Raw genomic sequence first — 15,109 nt, 5'->3', positions numbered from 1 at the left:
TCCCCTACCACCCACAGGCATCCAAGATCAATGAGTGAATGAATGACCTGTTCAAGGTATCATATGTGACAAGTTGATTGTCAAGTCTTCTATCCACGAGTGGTTGCAAGTGTATCGATTAATCCGGCGAGTTTGTGTCTGTGTGTGTCTTTTACTCCTCATGCGACTTCACTACATGTGTCAATAAAAGACAACTGTGTTCAAATTCGCCACCCTTGGGACCCCTCGAATCAGTTTCACACACATAATAATTGGTGCAGTGAGCAGGGTCCTTCGAGTTCCGACTGAACACAGCTGCAGTGGAGATGCTTTGGAATTGGGGCAGGAAATCGAGTGCAGGCAGGGAGAACAAGATCTGCGGGTGGACTGACGAGAGTGCAGGGTTCGGGAGCTTGGCAAGCATGCTGGCGGACCACGGCAAACTGGTAGACTGGTCCAAGCTCCTGGATCCACATCTTGAGAAAATAGGTCACCACGTGTGGTCCCACTTCAAGAAGTCGGGGTTCCCAAAATCTAAGGGGAATCAGAGGGTGCCTTTTGGCTGCCATTGTTTCTCCTGAGAAACCAATGTGAGATCATAGAAAGGAAAGATTTGCAGAGGGCCCAGGAAAATAAGGAGATAAAGGTGGTCCAGCAGCGTTGCTGTGCACTGCAGGAGGCAGCACAGACTCCCCCAACCTGAGCCACTGATGTCGAGATGAGAGGGACAGAGGAAGCCAACAGACATGCCAATCAAGGTCTGACTCCTCCCCCACACTCCCAGTGAGTGAGTTTGTACTGGCCATGGAGCGATTAGCCGAGGCCATTTGCCAGGATTCAGGCATTAAAGGTTTCAGAACAGGCCAGGAAGAGCATGAAATCAATTTATTTGCAGAAGTTGTTCTGATATATCTGACAGACCCAACACACTCATTGCCCAAGTTGTGCTCCACCCTGGAGGACTATGGGGAGATCTCTGGGTATAAGTTCTTTTGGGATATGTGCAAAATCATGTCACTTAGGAAGGGGGATTAGAGCCAATGTCAAGAAAATAGTCAACAAATGTGGAGGCAAAATGGAATCAAATATCTAGGAGTTAGAATAGATAACAACGAGTAATTTAGACCAGCTGAATTATTCTCCCATTGCTTGGGGAAATTGAGGAGGATTTAAATGGTTGGATGTCCCTGCCCATTACACTAGTGGTGTCACAGAGAGGGGAGGTGTCACAGAAGGGGGAGATGATGACACAGAGGGGGTGATGATGTCACTGCATGGGGCAGCCATAGCTGAGTCGTGCCATGGCACAGCAACACGAGAAAGATGTCTCTCTTGGAAGGGGATTCTGGCCCGCGTGTCGGAGTAGGACGCTGTCTCATCCCAGGGACCCTCTGATCAACAGGGTTGTGTTTGGAAGCACCCTGCGCCCATGGGTGAGATAAAGAGCCTGTTACAGGCTCCCCTACTGGGACAGAGCCTCCTCTGGCACCATCCTTCACCCAGTGTGGGCGGAGAGAATGGAGGCTGCATTTAATCCCCTCTCCCCATCCTGAGTGCAGGGCACTTTATGAGGCAGCTGGAGGGGACTGGGGAGGGGAGAACAATGGCATGTGAGGGAATACAGGGATGGGGTCTGTAGGAGTGGAGGGGAGAACAAAGGAACGGGGTAGCACCACAGGCTAATGTCAAGGGAGATTGGATCAGAGATAGGGGACATAGGGTTGAGCTGGGGGGATGGGGTGCGAGGGGACGGAAAGGACTGGGGAAACCATGGGGGTGGTGTTGGGTGGGGGATGAGAGTGTGGTAGAGGAATCGGGGCAGGGGAGAGTGTGAGGTGTCTGAGGGAGAAGAGAAGTTGCGAGGGGGATGGAAGGCAGACCTTTCAACAGAAATGGGACAGAGCTCCCCCTCCACCTGGAATGGGATCTGTCCACTGAGAGACACGACCGCTCCTCCACCCGCCACGCCCCCCCCCCCCCCCGTGGTTACAAGATCCCTTCCACCCTTGCATACACCCCCACACACCCCCAACCGGGATAGGATTCTTTCCCCCAGTGGACCTGGATGAAGGTGCTAGAAAGTGTTTCTGCTGCGGCGGACCCAACAGAGTTGAGCGGTGAAGAGTGGGGCTCTCTCCGCACCACCTGCTCCCTCAGGCAACGAGGTCTCGCTTGCATCATGGAAGATCACGGTGTTGCTGAGCTTCTGGGAATGTGGAGGGCTTCTGCTAAACCCGTGGTAGGGTTCAGAGTGGTTCATCTCCCCGGGACGTGCTGAAGGTCAAGGATGACCCGATCCTCTCATGGAGGGAGGGTTGTAAATAAGGTGAACGGCTGCGGAACTGGCCTCAGTCTGAGGAGAGTGATCAAAGAGGGACCTGGGGTGGCAATATTTCTACTGAGAGGCTGGAAGGAACCACCAGAGGATCAATTCTGACATTTTGGAGACCCTTGGAAGGGAGGTAGAGGGAGGGGTAGAGACTAACTCGGACAACAAGGCTGGGCTGGGATAAATGACCTGTTGTGTACCCTCTGGGTGTGTAAATGCTGCTGCTTCTGCCCCAGAGGACATGGCAATAAGGCCACAACAGAGGTGGCCACACCGTGTCATGGACCCAACGTCCCCAAGGTGGTGTCCTGCACAGATGTTAAAATCATCGACAATGGATCTTTCGGTGTGGTGTACCAGGCAAGGCTGGTGGACTCCGGAGAGCTGATTGCCATCAAGAAGATCTTGCAAGACAAGAGATTCAAGGTGAGGGGGAGGAGCAGTTGTGTGGAAATGAAAAACCCTGATATTTAAATTTAGGGTCTACAGCACGTTCACAGGCCCTTGCGACACATGAGCCCGTTTCACACAATTACACCCAATTGACAAACAACACCCCAAACACATTTTTGAAGGGGGGTGGAAAGAGGAGCATCTGACAGAGACCAAAGCAGCCATGGGGTTTGGAAACAGAGAAAGTCACACAAACCCACAACAGCAGCCCCCCTCCCCACACACAACCCCCCACCCCACACACACACACACACTCACACACACACACACACACACACACACACACACACACACACACACACACACACACACACACACACACACACACACACACACACACACACACTCACCTGGCAAATATCAAAGATTTTCTGCAAATTCATTGTTTAGTAGAAGCTGGGAAAACAATCATAAAAACTGAAATGATACTTCATTGAACCCCCTGACGAGTCCCCACTCCAGCGACACGAAAAGTCCCCCCCACTGACTCTCGAAAAGTCCCCCACTTCGGCCTCCCTTGGAGTTCCCCACCTCTGACCTCTTGACAAATCTCCTCCACGCCTCCTCCCTCAACTTGGACAAGTTGCCCCTCAGGGCCCCGACCCATCGCCCAGCCTTGCTGATGTTCTTCTCTCGCCATAGAACCGCAAACTGCAGATCGTGCGAAAGTTGGATCACACCATCATTGTCCCTCTTCTCAACTTCTCCTCTGTAGTCAAGGTAAGATCCACCTGCACCCACCCCACCCTCACTCTGATGCATATCATTTGCTGCTACCTTCCCCATTCCTTCAATCGATCTGTCTCGCTGCAGCCTCTCTTTTGCCTCCATCCTGCCCCTCTGACCAGTGCTGACTCTTTGACGTTGGCTGCCCTGCTCCTCACCCATTAACTCATGACCTCTTGCCATTTCAACTCCAGACAGCAGCAGCCAAGACCACAAGACAAGGTCGCCAAATTCGGCCACTCAGCCCCTCCAGTCTGTTTCCCCAATTCATTTCACGAATGTACTTTCCCCCATAACTCACTTTTGGCACCTTTTGGTGCGCCTCCAAATCAACGCCTGCTCTGAATCGTCCCAACAACTCAGCCTCCACATGTTCGACCCCAGCCAACACCCGGCTGCAAACATTTCTCATCTCGAAACGTCAATGGTTTTTCTCCCCCGGTGAATCCTTGCCTCACGAGGGAGGGCGGTCAGAGCTGCACATTTTGTGCAGTCTCACCAGAAGCCGAATGATGGGGCAGCGGACGGGTCCACTACGGCCTGTTGACGCTCTGCTCGCTGAGCCCTTGGATTCATGCCATGTTGTGTTGAGCAGTGGGGGCATCAGGCCTACAGAGAGCAGGAGGGGCTGGCACTCCTGTTGGGAGAGGCACGGGGTTTTGGAGGGTAAATCCAGCTGACATGTTTGTATTGTGTCCAAGAGGAAGAGCAGGTTTATTTGAATCTGGGTCTGGACTATGTTCCCAAGACGGTTCACTGCATGGTCCAGCACTTCAACAAGGCCAAGCAGCCCATTCCCATGATCTACATCAAGGTGGTTGTGGGTCTGGGTGGTCAAGTTGTCCACTGGGGCAAGCTTGGATGGTGGGGTTGGAGGATATGAAGGAGTTTACTGGCTGAGTCTCGCTGGGGACTGGATATCGATGAAGGGTGCATGAGGGTCTCAATGGGTATTGGTGAGGAGAGAAAGGTTAGTGAGGGGAGATGGGTGGAGAGGATGATGAGGATGGATGTTGATTGGCAGGGAGGGGCCCTTCACCCACCTCCCCTTACCCTCAGGATATAGACCCGGCCAGTGTGGAGGCAGAGTGGGTCATGTTATATCGTTGTGTTGCCAGATGTTCATGTACCAGCTGTAGCAGAGCATGGCCTACTTCCATCCTCAGGGGGTTTTCCATTGAGACATCAAGCCCCAGAAGATGCTGGTAGATCCCGAGATGGCCTTCTTATTGCTCCTTTATTTCGGCAGGTAGATCCACCCATGTCTGTCCGTTCACCACCTCAACGCGGTCCTGATCCCTCTCCACAACACGGCCTTGTCCCCTCCCCACCAGCTCTCACCCCTCCCCCACCAGCTCTCTCCCCTCCTCCCTCTCCCAACTTGCCCCATCCACAGCTTAATAACTTATTCTAAATAAGATTGTGGGGGCCTTAGATGGAATGAACAGCCAGAAACCTTTCCTAAAGTGTCAGGTGCAAATCTCAGAGAGCATCCGCTTCAGGTGAGGGGAGATTTTTTTTATGCAGAGAGTTGTGAGAGCTTTGAATGCGTCACCAGAGAAAGTGGTAGCGGTTGGTAGAATAGGTACATATAAAAGTCTCTGAGACGAGCATGTGGATGTAAGGGAACAGAATTTTTACATGATAGAGGAATTTGGGGATATGGCGAGAAGGCAGGGTAGGTCGAGTTTGGTCATAAATTAGATCAGCCATGATCGTATTGAATGGCGGAGCAGGCTCGATAGGCCATTTTTGTCCTATTCCTGTTCCCACTTCCTATGTTCCTATGGGTGTGGTACAGGTAAAGGTTGTGGAGAACATTTACAAAGGTCAGTACAGCCTTTATGGGCCAAAGGGCCTGTACTGGGCAGCAATGCTTGATGTTCTCATGGATGCGGAAGCTCTGGGAAGGGGTAAGGGAGGGACTGGCCAGGAAGTCTGCAGATTCTGGGGCCGAGGGCAATGCCCAAACATGCTGGGGAAACTCATGGATAGTTTTGTGAGGAGCAGGTCCTGCTTCACGAGTCAAATTGAGTTTTTAGAGGAGGTGTCAAAGGAGATAGATGAAGGTCAAGGTCTGTATGTGCTGCACGAGGATTTTAGTAAGGTGCTTGACAAGATCCCCACAGAGGCCTCATTCAGAATGTCGGGAGGCATGGGATCCATGGAGCCTTGGCTGTGTGGATTCAGAATTGGCTTGTCTGCAGAAAACAGAGAGTAGTAGTAGATGAAACAATGACTAGTGGCGCTCCAAAGGGATCTGCTCTGGGACCCCTGCTCTTTGTGATTTTTATGAATGATGATGGGAGTGGAAGGGTGGGTACGTCAGGGGATGACACAGAGGTAGAGATGTTGTAGACAGTGTAGAAGGTTGTCATAGGTCATCCAGTTTGCAGAGAAGTGACAGATGGAGTTCAATCCTGTAAATCAGATGTACTTAAATAAGCAACTGGTCCAGGTTTATTTCCAGAGTAATTTTCAAGAGCACGAATAACAGTTATTCCAAAGAAGGTTGGAGCCCCATTAAAAGTAGCTTCATATAGACCAATATCTTCATTGAATGCGGATTAGAAGAATGTGTGGGCAGAGCACTTGGTTAATGGCAGGATTATGAACAGTGTGCAGGACAGAGAAATATTTAGATCCTGCTCCATATATCACTCAAGGTTGCTGTGCAAATTGAGAGGGAGTTTAAGATGGTGTATTGTGTGCTGGCCTTCAGGAGTCAGGGGATTGAGTTCAAAAACCGAGAGGTATCGTTGCAGATGTATAAAATTCTCGTCAGACCACACTTGGAATATTGTGTGCATTCCTGGGGCGAGAATACCAGAGGACGTCTAATTAAGGTGAGCTGAGGGAAATTTAGGCAAGACGTGAGGGGTACATTTTATTCACACAGAATGTAGTGGGTGGCTGGAATGCATTGTCGGGGTAGTAGCGGAGGCTTGTCCAAAAAAGGCATGAAAAGGATTTTAATATGGACAGGAATTCAAGAAAAATGGAGAGTACTGGTGTGAGGGAGGGGAGGGTTCAGGGGTAGGGGGGATGATGGGGGAAGTGTTGGGACCCTCCAAAGTCATTGAGTTCAGGCCTCAGAGACAGTATCTCTATCACTCGTATTTCTCTTCCCAGGAGAAGGAGCGATCTCAGAGACAAGACACGAGTCCAGAAGAACCTCGCATCCCAGCTGAACAGAGGACGGACAACATCATGATGGCCTGAACCCCTCCCCGTCGTATCCCTCTGGCCCTGCCAACCCCATTCCCTGCCTCTTCCATGTCCCTTCACCCACTTCCCCTCTTCTCCTCTACCCCTCCTCCATCCCAACCCCCTCCCGCTCATCTTCCCCTTCCCCTGCCCTCACACCTATGCCCTAACCCCAGCCCTCCACTCTTCACCTCCCTCTTCCCCTCCGCCCTTCCCTTCCCCTTTCCCCCTCCCCTTCCCCTCCCCCATCCCCTCCCCTAACCCTCCCCCTTCCCCTCCCTTTCTCCTCCTCCCCTTCCCCTCCCCCTTCCCTTTCCCCTTCCTACCCCTAACCTAGGGGAAGGAGGGGGAGGGGAAGGGGGTAGGAGAAAGGGGGTAGTGGAAGGGAGTAAGGGTAGGGGTTGTGGTAAGGGGTAGGGTAGGGGGTAGTGGTAGGGGGTGCGGGGATGGGGAAGGGGTAGGAGGTAGGGTTAGGGGAAGTGGGTAGGTTGTAAGGGATAGGGTAGGGATAGTGGTAGGGGGTGCGGGTATGGGGAAGGGGTAGGGTTAGGGGAAGGGGGTAGGTTGTAAGGGATAGGGTACGGGGTAGTTGTAGGGGGTGTGGGTATGGGGAAGGTGTAGGAGGTATGGTTAGGGGAAGGGGATAGTTGTAGGGGGTGCGGGTATGGGGAAGGGGTAGGAGGTAGGGTTAGGGGAAGGAGGTAGGTTGTAAGGGATAGGGATAGGGTTTAGTTTAGGGTTGGGGAAGTTGGGTAGAGTTAGGGTTAGTGTTAGGAGACATGGGGTAGAGCTATATCTTGGTTTATGGTTAGGTCTATAGTTCGGGGAAGTGGGCTTGTGTTAGGTATAGGGGAAGGGGGTAGGAGCAGGGGGGTAGAGGAGGAGTGAGGTTTGGGGTTAGGGGATGGTGGGTAGCATTAGGGTTGGGGTTAGGGGGTGGCATAGGCGTAGGAATAAAGTTAGGGTTAGTGGATGGGGTGGGGGTAGAGTTAGGGGACGTGGAGTGGTGGTAGGGGGTATCGGTAGTGTTAAGGTTAGGTTTAGGATTTTGTTAGGGGTTAGGGTTAGGAGTAGGAGGAAGGGAAGGGGGAGGGGAATGGGGGAGGCGAGCGGGGGACGGGAACTGGGGACTGGAAGGGGGAGGGGATGTGGGAGGGGAACGGGCAGTGGAAAGGGGAGGGGAATGGTGTAGAGGAAAGGGGAGGTGAACGGTGGACGGCATCCCTAGCCCCTCCCCTCCCCTTCCCTTCCCCCGCATTTCCCCTGCCTCTCCTCTCCTCCTTCCAGAAGAAGCTGGGCCTCTTTCCATCCAGAACCTCCCTGTGGTTTCAGAGCCTCCGTTTCAGGAAGTGCCTTCGACGCTTGCTGCTGGACAGATATCTTGTCTCTTGATTCATTCTGTACCATTGATATTAAATTTAAAAATGATTGGGTTTTTTAAAGCTTGAACTCAAAAGCTGGTCCAGATAGAGAAAACATAAACAGGCCCTTCAGCCCCTCTCTCCTGCTAGCTGAGCTGTTGTAATCAGTCCATATTCCTCTCACCCTTTTCATTCTTAGCTCCCATCCAGCTCATGTTGCCTTGTTAATCTCATGGCCTGTGGGAAGATGCTATTTCCCTCCCTGGCTGCTCTGCTTTTATTCCTCCATATCTCCTTCCTGATGGCAGGGCGACAAAGATGCTCTGTGCTGGATATCTATGAGTCTATTTACAGAGCCCATCCCTGCAATCAATCAGGGGACCGTTGCCTTGAGGTGGCACCCATGTTGCCTCTCCCTCAGCACTCTCAGAACACTACTGCACCCTCCTTCCCCTCCTTTCCCAGGTCTCAGTAACCCGCTGACAATTCCAGTCAGCTGCCATGTCTATACCCTGCCCCACCTAAACCGATGGATCGACCAGCGCCTTCTCCCCTGAAGAGTTCGAGGAATCCACTCTCTTGCAATGTCCTGCTATCGAATGCCCTGCATCCTCCTTCCCACTTGGTTCCTCCTGTTATCAGGCGCCTGGATGGACCCCACCCTGTTGAAACTACCCATGTTCTCACTGATCTCTCTGCGCCTCTGCCCTCCATCCAGGGGTCTTGGATTTCTTGTGGGGGTGGTGGAGAACAAAGCACCAACTTAAGGAGATGGGGAGCAGTACAAAGACCCCCAGGTCCAGGAGACAGGGAGAACCACACAGATACCCATCTCTGTCATTCGGGTAAAACCTGATTATCAGGTGCAATGTGCAAGGAACTTTCGGTCCTGCTGCACGTGGGCCATGTTTGGCCCATCCCCACACCACCACCCTGTCAATTCCCAAAACAAATTTCAATTCATGTGGGGGTCCAAAATGAATAGAGTCTGGAGAAGGACCGTGTACATCATCAATCAATGGGGACAAGGGTGTAACCAGCATGACCATAATTGTGTGTGGCTGTGCTTGTAACCAAAGTGCAAGGGCACCAAATGCTGCTCTGTGCTGAGGTTCTACCTGGCTCAGGTGTTGCGAAAGATTGGCCTGGCCCTGGTGCTGCACAATGTTCCAGTCAGCAGGACTTTGCCCCTTTACCTTCCTGGGAACGGTTTCATAGACAAACACATTTGACCACAAAGCCATCAGGCAGTGGTCAGCAGAGCATTGCTGACACAGAGACTCCAGGACTAGATGGGATACTGCGGGGTGGTCCACGGAGCAGAGCATCCAGAGATAGACATCCAGAACTGCTGGAAAACCAGAAACTCGGTGAAAGATGCCCTTCAGTTTGCCTGAAACCCAGATGGGAGTAGCAAACACTAGAAGACATCTGTCTAAAGCAAAGGGAGGAAGATTTAGGGGAGATATCAGGGGTATTTTCTTTTACCCAGAGTTGTGGGTGTCAAGAATGCCTTGCCAGGAGTAGTGATGAAGGCCAAAACATTAGGGACATTTTAGGGGTTCTTAGTTACATTGAGGGGCTGAGATCAAGGAGGATATTCTCCAACAGCAGAGGGTGGCAGTAACCACAAGATGTCAAAGTGGTGGCAATGAAGCTAAACAATGACCGTCTAATGTGATTGTGCGCCTGGCTGCGGGAATTTGGACTTACGATATAAACCTTTCTAAGTGCTAGTTCAGGTTGGAAACGTTCGACTTCCTTGGGGGTCAAATCAACAGGCACGGAACTAAACCCTGCTTGAAAAGGTAGAGTTTGTTAAGTGCTTCCACAAACCCCACATAATGAAGGGGCTGCAAGAATTCACTGGTACGATTAATTTTTATCACCGATTCATACCGGTTGTGGCCGACATCATTTTTTTGTTTTTAAACTTTATTTAAGATTTTATAACATGAATAACATATAGAATTACATTTAAAAATTAAGAACTAAATAATAAAATTATAATACAGTATCAGTAATCTAAATAAACTATACCCTCCCCAATAATTATTACACATTAATAACCCAACTCAAATTAGTCCAACCCGCACTTCCCCCCCAGAATTAATAAAGTTAATAATATATGTGAGAAAGAAACCCACTTACAAAAAAAACAAAAACATAACCAATTAAAATACTAACAAAAAGAAAAGTAATTAATACTAAGATATCAGACTTAAAAAACATATTTAAATCAAACTTAAATGCATATATTTAACAGAGTTAAGATGAAACATATAATTAGCAAACTTAATATAAAAAATTAGTAAAATCAGTAACATTGTCTATCAAAAATTCTGAAACAATAATCAATTCTTTAAAAAAAATTGTAGCATGAGAAAAAAAAAGATGAAAAATAAAACTTTCTCAATAGAGATAAACCTTCACCAAATATCAACTAACTTCACATCTATCATCATATTAGTCACATAAACTGCCATCTTAAAACAAAATTCCAACCTCATTAAACATTGTACAATTCAAATTTGGTACTCTTCCACCATTTTTCCCTTTTAACCTTGAATAATTACCCAATAAAAGCTCCAAAACCACATTTAAATATCCCCAATCATTACGTTAAAATTCAGATATCCAAATATAAAAATACATCTGCAACGAAATCTATATCTTCAACAAATGGAGCATAAGCCAAAAACAAAATTCAAGCCTCATTAAGAATTGTACAATTCAATTTATAACTTTCACCATTATTCCCTTCGTTCTATAACTAAAATAGCAAAATAATATACACCAGAATTACCACTCCTTTCACCTTAAAGTTAAAGAAAAAATATTTAAAAAAAACTTATCCATCCCATTCACATTTAAATTTCAAATATTCCTTATCTACTGAATAAACTTTACAAAAAAAACCACATGAATTTTTAGTTTTTTAAACAATCAAATACTTTCTTATGCTTTTTTTTATAAACACAAAAGAAAACCCTTAACGCTTTAATCTAATAATACAAAAAAAGGAAAAAAAAAACAGGTAGGAGGTTAAAAATACCCCCTCCCGTCTAAACCGCGCAATGCGGTAACTCCCAAAAAAATGGGTGTGAGATAACTCACACGTAGCAGATGACTTTCAGGAAATAGTGCCCATCCAGTTCTCTCCCCCAACTCTCACTTCATCTTAAACTAACATCATCATTATTTAATATTTAAAAAAAAATTAAAAAAAAAGAACAACTCTTCTTTTAATCAGCTCCAACTGCCGAGTCACCATTACAACCATTCCTTCTTGTAGCACGGCTCTTTTCTTCCATCTCTTGTCACCACAGAGTATTAAACCTAGTACCAAGTTCAGTCATAATCTTGGATAATCCCTGCATTGTATAAGATCATTTAGATTCAAGATTCACAAGAATCTTTTCAATTGGAAGAGATTCTGGCTCAACAGATTCCTGCTTCTTCTGCATAACCAAAGGGTCTTCTTTTGCTTCCTTCATTCTGGTTGCCTTCCTTGTAGTATAGCTGCGTGTGGAAACCCCAGCCACAGCCTCTCCAGCAATGACTGGAGGACGCTGGCCGGGGTTTTCCCCAGTCCATCAAGTTGTATAGGTTCTTTTATCTCAAAAGGTGCAGTTTGCAGTGCCACCGCTACAGTTGACAAATGCCTTTCCCCAGCCGGTACTTCAACTGATGTTACTACAAGTGGTTCATTCATAACATTGCCATCAGATGCTACTGCACATGTGCGAACCTGAGTAACTCTTTGTTCTAAAGGCTGTTTGGCGCCCACTTTAGAGGGCTCTACCGATGTAATATTGAACTCTACATCCGAAAGCTGTACCTTTCTCCTGGGATCCATTTCAGGCTGAGTCTCGATGTCTTTCCTGTAGGTAGGCTCCAAAACTTGAACTTTTGGAAAATGTAGTTTTTTGATAATCTGTTGTCGTTTTTTTTGCTCTTTTCCACCAATTTTACCATCATAAGTTAAATTAACATCACTGAAGTTATCTAAACTTTTAAAGAATTTTAACGGGCATTTCTAGACAAAACATTAAGATAGAGTCAGGAGAGGACTGGAAGGCACGTCTGATCCCCGTGGCCCACATCATGCGGAGAAAGGTAAAGACATTACCTGGGACAAAAGGATTTGGAGGCGTTCCAGAAGGCCAAGGACGCACTGGCCAACACAACCCTTGTGGTACACGCCAGGCCAGAGACACCCACCACTCTCACAGTAGATACTTCCTGCACAGCAGTAGGGGGTGCACTGGAGCAATTCATCAAAGGGGAATGGCAGCCCCTGTCCTTCTTTGGCAGACATCTCTGGCCACCTGAACTCAAATACAGCGTCTTTGACTGAGAGCAATTGGTGCTGTACCTGGCAGTCAGGCACTTAAGGTATTTTTGGAAGGTAGACAATTCAGTGTCTTCATGAACCAGAAGCCATTAACTTTTGCCTTCCATAAAGTGTTGGACCTGTGGCCGGCCAAGCAGCAGCGACTCCTCTCATATGAGTCTGAGTTCACTACCGACATTCAACACATCATGGGTGACGCACTGCCCCATCCCCGCAATCAAGTCTATCCAGGACCTGTCCCAGTGAATAGACTACTTAGCCCTCGGCAGGGGACAGCAGGATGACCCTGAGATCCTTGCAAGCAAGAGAGCAGTGTCCAGGCTCAGGCTGGAGGATGTTAACATCGATCCTGGTAAGTAGACGCTCCTCTGCGACATTCCAATGGCAAACCCCACCTCATCGTGCCGACAGCATTGAGATGGCAGTTTTATGATGAGGTGCACAATCTGACGCACCCAGCCATCAGTACTGTCAAAATGGTGGTCAATCGTTTGCTCTTGCTGAGCCTTCAAAAACAGGTTGTCAGTGGGCCAAGGCCTGCACACTCTGCCAGATGACCAAAATACAGACATACGTGAAGGCACCATGCCAGACATTCGAGCCAGCACCACATAGGTTCAGCCATATCTACAATGACATTGTAGGGTCACTACCGGCCTCCCGCGGGATGAGTTACCTTCTCACCAAGATTGCCTGCTCCATGAGGTTCCCCGAGGCGGTCCAGCTGGCTGACACAACCACTTGTGTCCTCCATTAAATTGGAAGCAGTAATAAATATAAAGGAAAGTTTGATAATAAATAGTCTCCCTTGCAGTTGGGGTACAATGTATTTCTTGGGATCAGAGGAATCCTGGAGCCAAGACAAAGTGATCCTGTGTTTCCCAAGGATTAGATTGAGTGTTGGGGTAGTTGTAAGTGGAAGGGCCGAAAGGTCTCCTGCTCCTTCCACTGCCTTTGATTTCTGTCTTGCGATGCTGATTGGGTTCACCTGTGTGTTCGCTCTCTCGCTGATTGGTTGCTTCAGTTGCGCGAGCCAATGGGTTGATTGGGTGAGGCCGCTATGGGATTGGACGCTAAAGTCGGGTTGGATTGATGGGCGGTTTCGCGGGCTGATTGGCTCTTGCTGTGAGGAGGCGGGACGTTGGTGGCGGCGTCATCTGCTCGGGGTCCGTCGCGTCGCCGCGGGCGCGAATGGGATGAAGTTGGCGGCAGCGCCGGGACCTTCCTCAGCCGCGCAAGCGGGCGACCCGCAGCCCGCCGGGCCCCACCCAGGAGTGGCCGGTACCAGCGGGGTGTTTGGGTGGAGCCGAGGGGTCGGTGCAGGGGGCGGGGAGGGGATGGGGATGAGGGAGAGGGAGGGGGATGGGAGGGACGGGAGCCCGGAGCGGGCGGGGCAGGTGAATGAGGGGAGGGGGCGGGGGCGGTGAATGAGGGGAGGGGGCGGGGCCAGGCAGGGGTAAGGGGGAGGGTGAAGGGGGAGTTGTAGGGCGAGGGGGAGGCTGGGCATCCAGAGAACTTGGAAGAAGGAGAAGTGAGATTGAACCTTGAACCAAAGAACTTTTCTTAAATTTATACACATTACAAACATGTGCGCTTAGAATTAGAAGGGGGTTCATTTGGATTAGTTAAGTATAGAGTTAATTTAAAGTTTCATTCTAATTACATGTTTAAATTTGATTAAAAATAACTTCTGTTTTAAAAACCACTTGTCTTGGTGAATGTCTCTTGCTGCTGGGTTTTGGGATCCTATGGGCTCTTAACAATATGTGCTTGGATATTGACATTGGGCCTGTTCAAAGTAGGAAATGGCTTCTACCAGCAGCAGTTTCTGTTTGACAAAAAATATTGATAGGTGGCTGGCCACATACGTTTCCTAAAAATTAATACCCTCACCCTCCCTAAACCACATTCAGCCCCGTGACATCTTTCTACGTTGCATTACTGGGACCACCAAGGACCTGACCCATTTCCCATCTCTCCTTGCAATGCCAATATGGCAGCTGCCATTAAGAACTGACAAATCACATTTTAATTCAGCAAGCAAGATGAAGGTTATCCTGACATCCTGCTTAAAAACAAGGGTCAACAAACCTTCCAAATTTTGTCACTTCATTTTTATTTCGATTCCCATGGGGCATTAGTAAAAATGTCCCATCTATTTGCTCACCAAATTATGAGTAAAATCATGATCCCTGTTCATGAAAACCCATAACATTCAATGTTACACAGATAATCTAGGAAGAATTCTGTAATAAAAGTGAATGAAACATTGAAAGAATTTCCCCCTTATAAATGCTGAGATTATGGTGCGTCAAGAGACCAGGTGAGCAAAAAGAGGCCAAATCGCTGCAACACTTGGATAATCCAAGATGGCACAGACTCCCCTTCACTGCCGAGAAGGAGCCCACTCCTAGCACCATGTATGGGCTGAGGAGCCCTACACTTCCACATAGCGGCAGCCAGCTGGAGAGTGACTCCACGACACAATGACGTAAAGATGGAAGTCAGGGAGTACGTCACCAGAAGTGGGTGGGCCAGCGAGCACACGTGGGGAATTTAAAACAGTATGTGGTAGCGCTGCCACAGCGGATGCTACAAGGCGATAACTTCTTACTTGCTGCAACCAAACAGGTCTGCAAGATACACCAACCTAAATAGAAAACTTGACGAGAAATCCCAGAGATCATAAATTCAAAA

General features: G+C 48.7%; 1 long non-coding RNA gene across 1 annotated transcript; it reads left to right on the top strand.

Moving 5' to 3' along the window:
* Positions 1-1,854: 1,854 nt before the first annotated feature.
* LOC138745268 (uncharacterized) lies at positions 1,855-7,086 on the top strand. The gene is made up of 3 exons (XR_011346118.1): positions 1,855-2,734; positions 3,404-3,481; positions 6,620-7,086. It is a non-coding gene; the product is annotated as an uncharacterized lncRNA (long non-coding RNA).
* Positions 7,087-15,109: the final 8,023 nt, after the last annotated feature.

Source organism: Narcine bancroftii, chromosome 11 (genome assembly GCF_036971445.1).
Source record: "Narcine bancroftii isolate sNarBan1 chromosome 11, sNarBan1.hap1, whole genome shotgun sequence".
NCBI lineage: Eukaryota > Metazoa > Chordata > Chondrichthyes > Torpediniformes > Narcinidae > Narcine > Narcine bancroftii.
The sequence above is the reverse complement of the archived record's forward strand: the minus strand, read 5'-3'. Positions and strand labels throughout refer to the sequence as shown.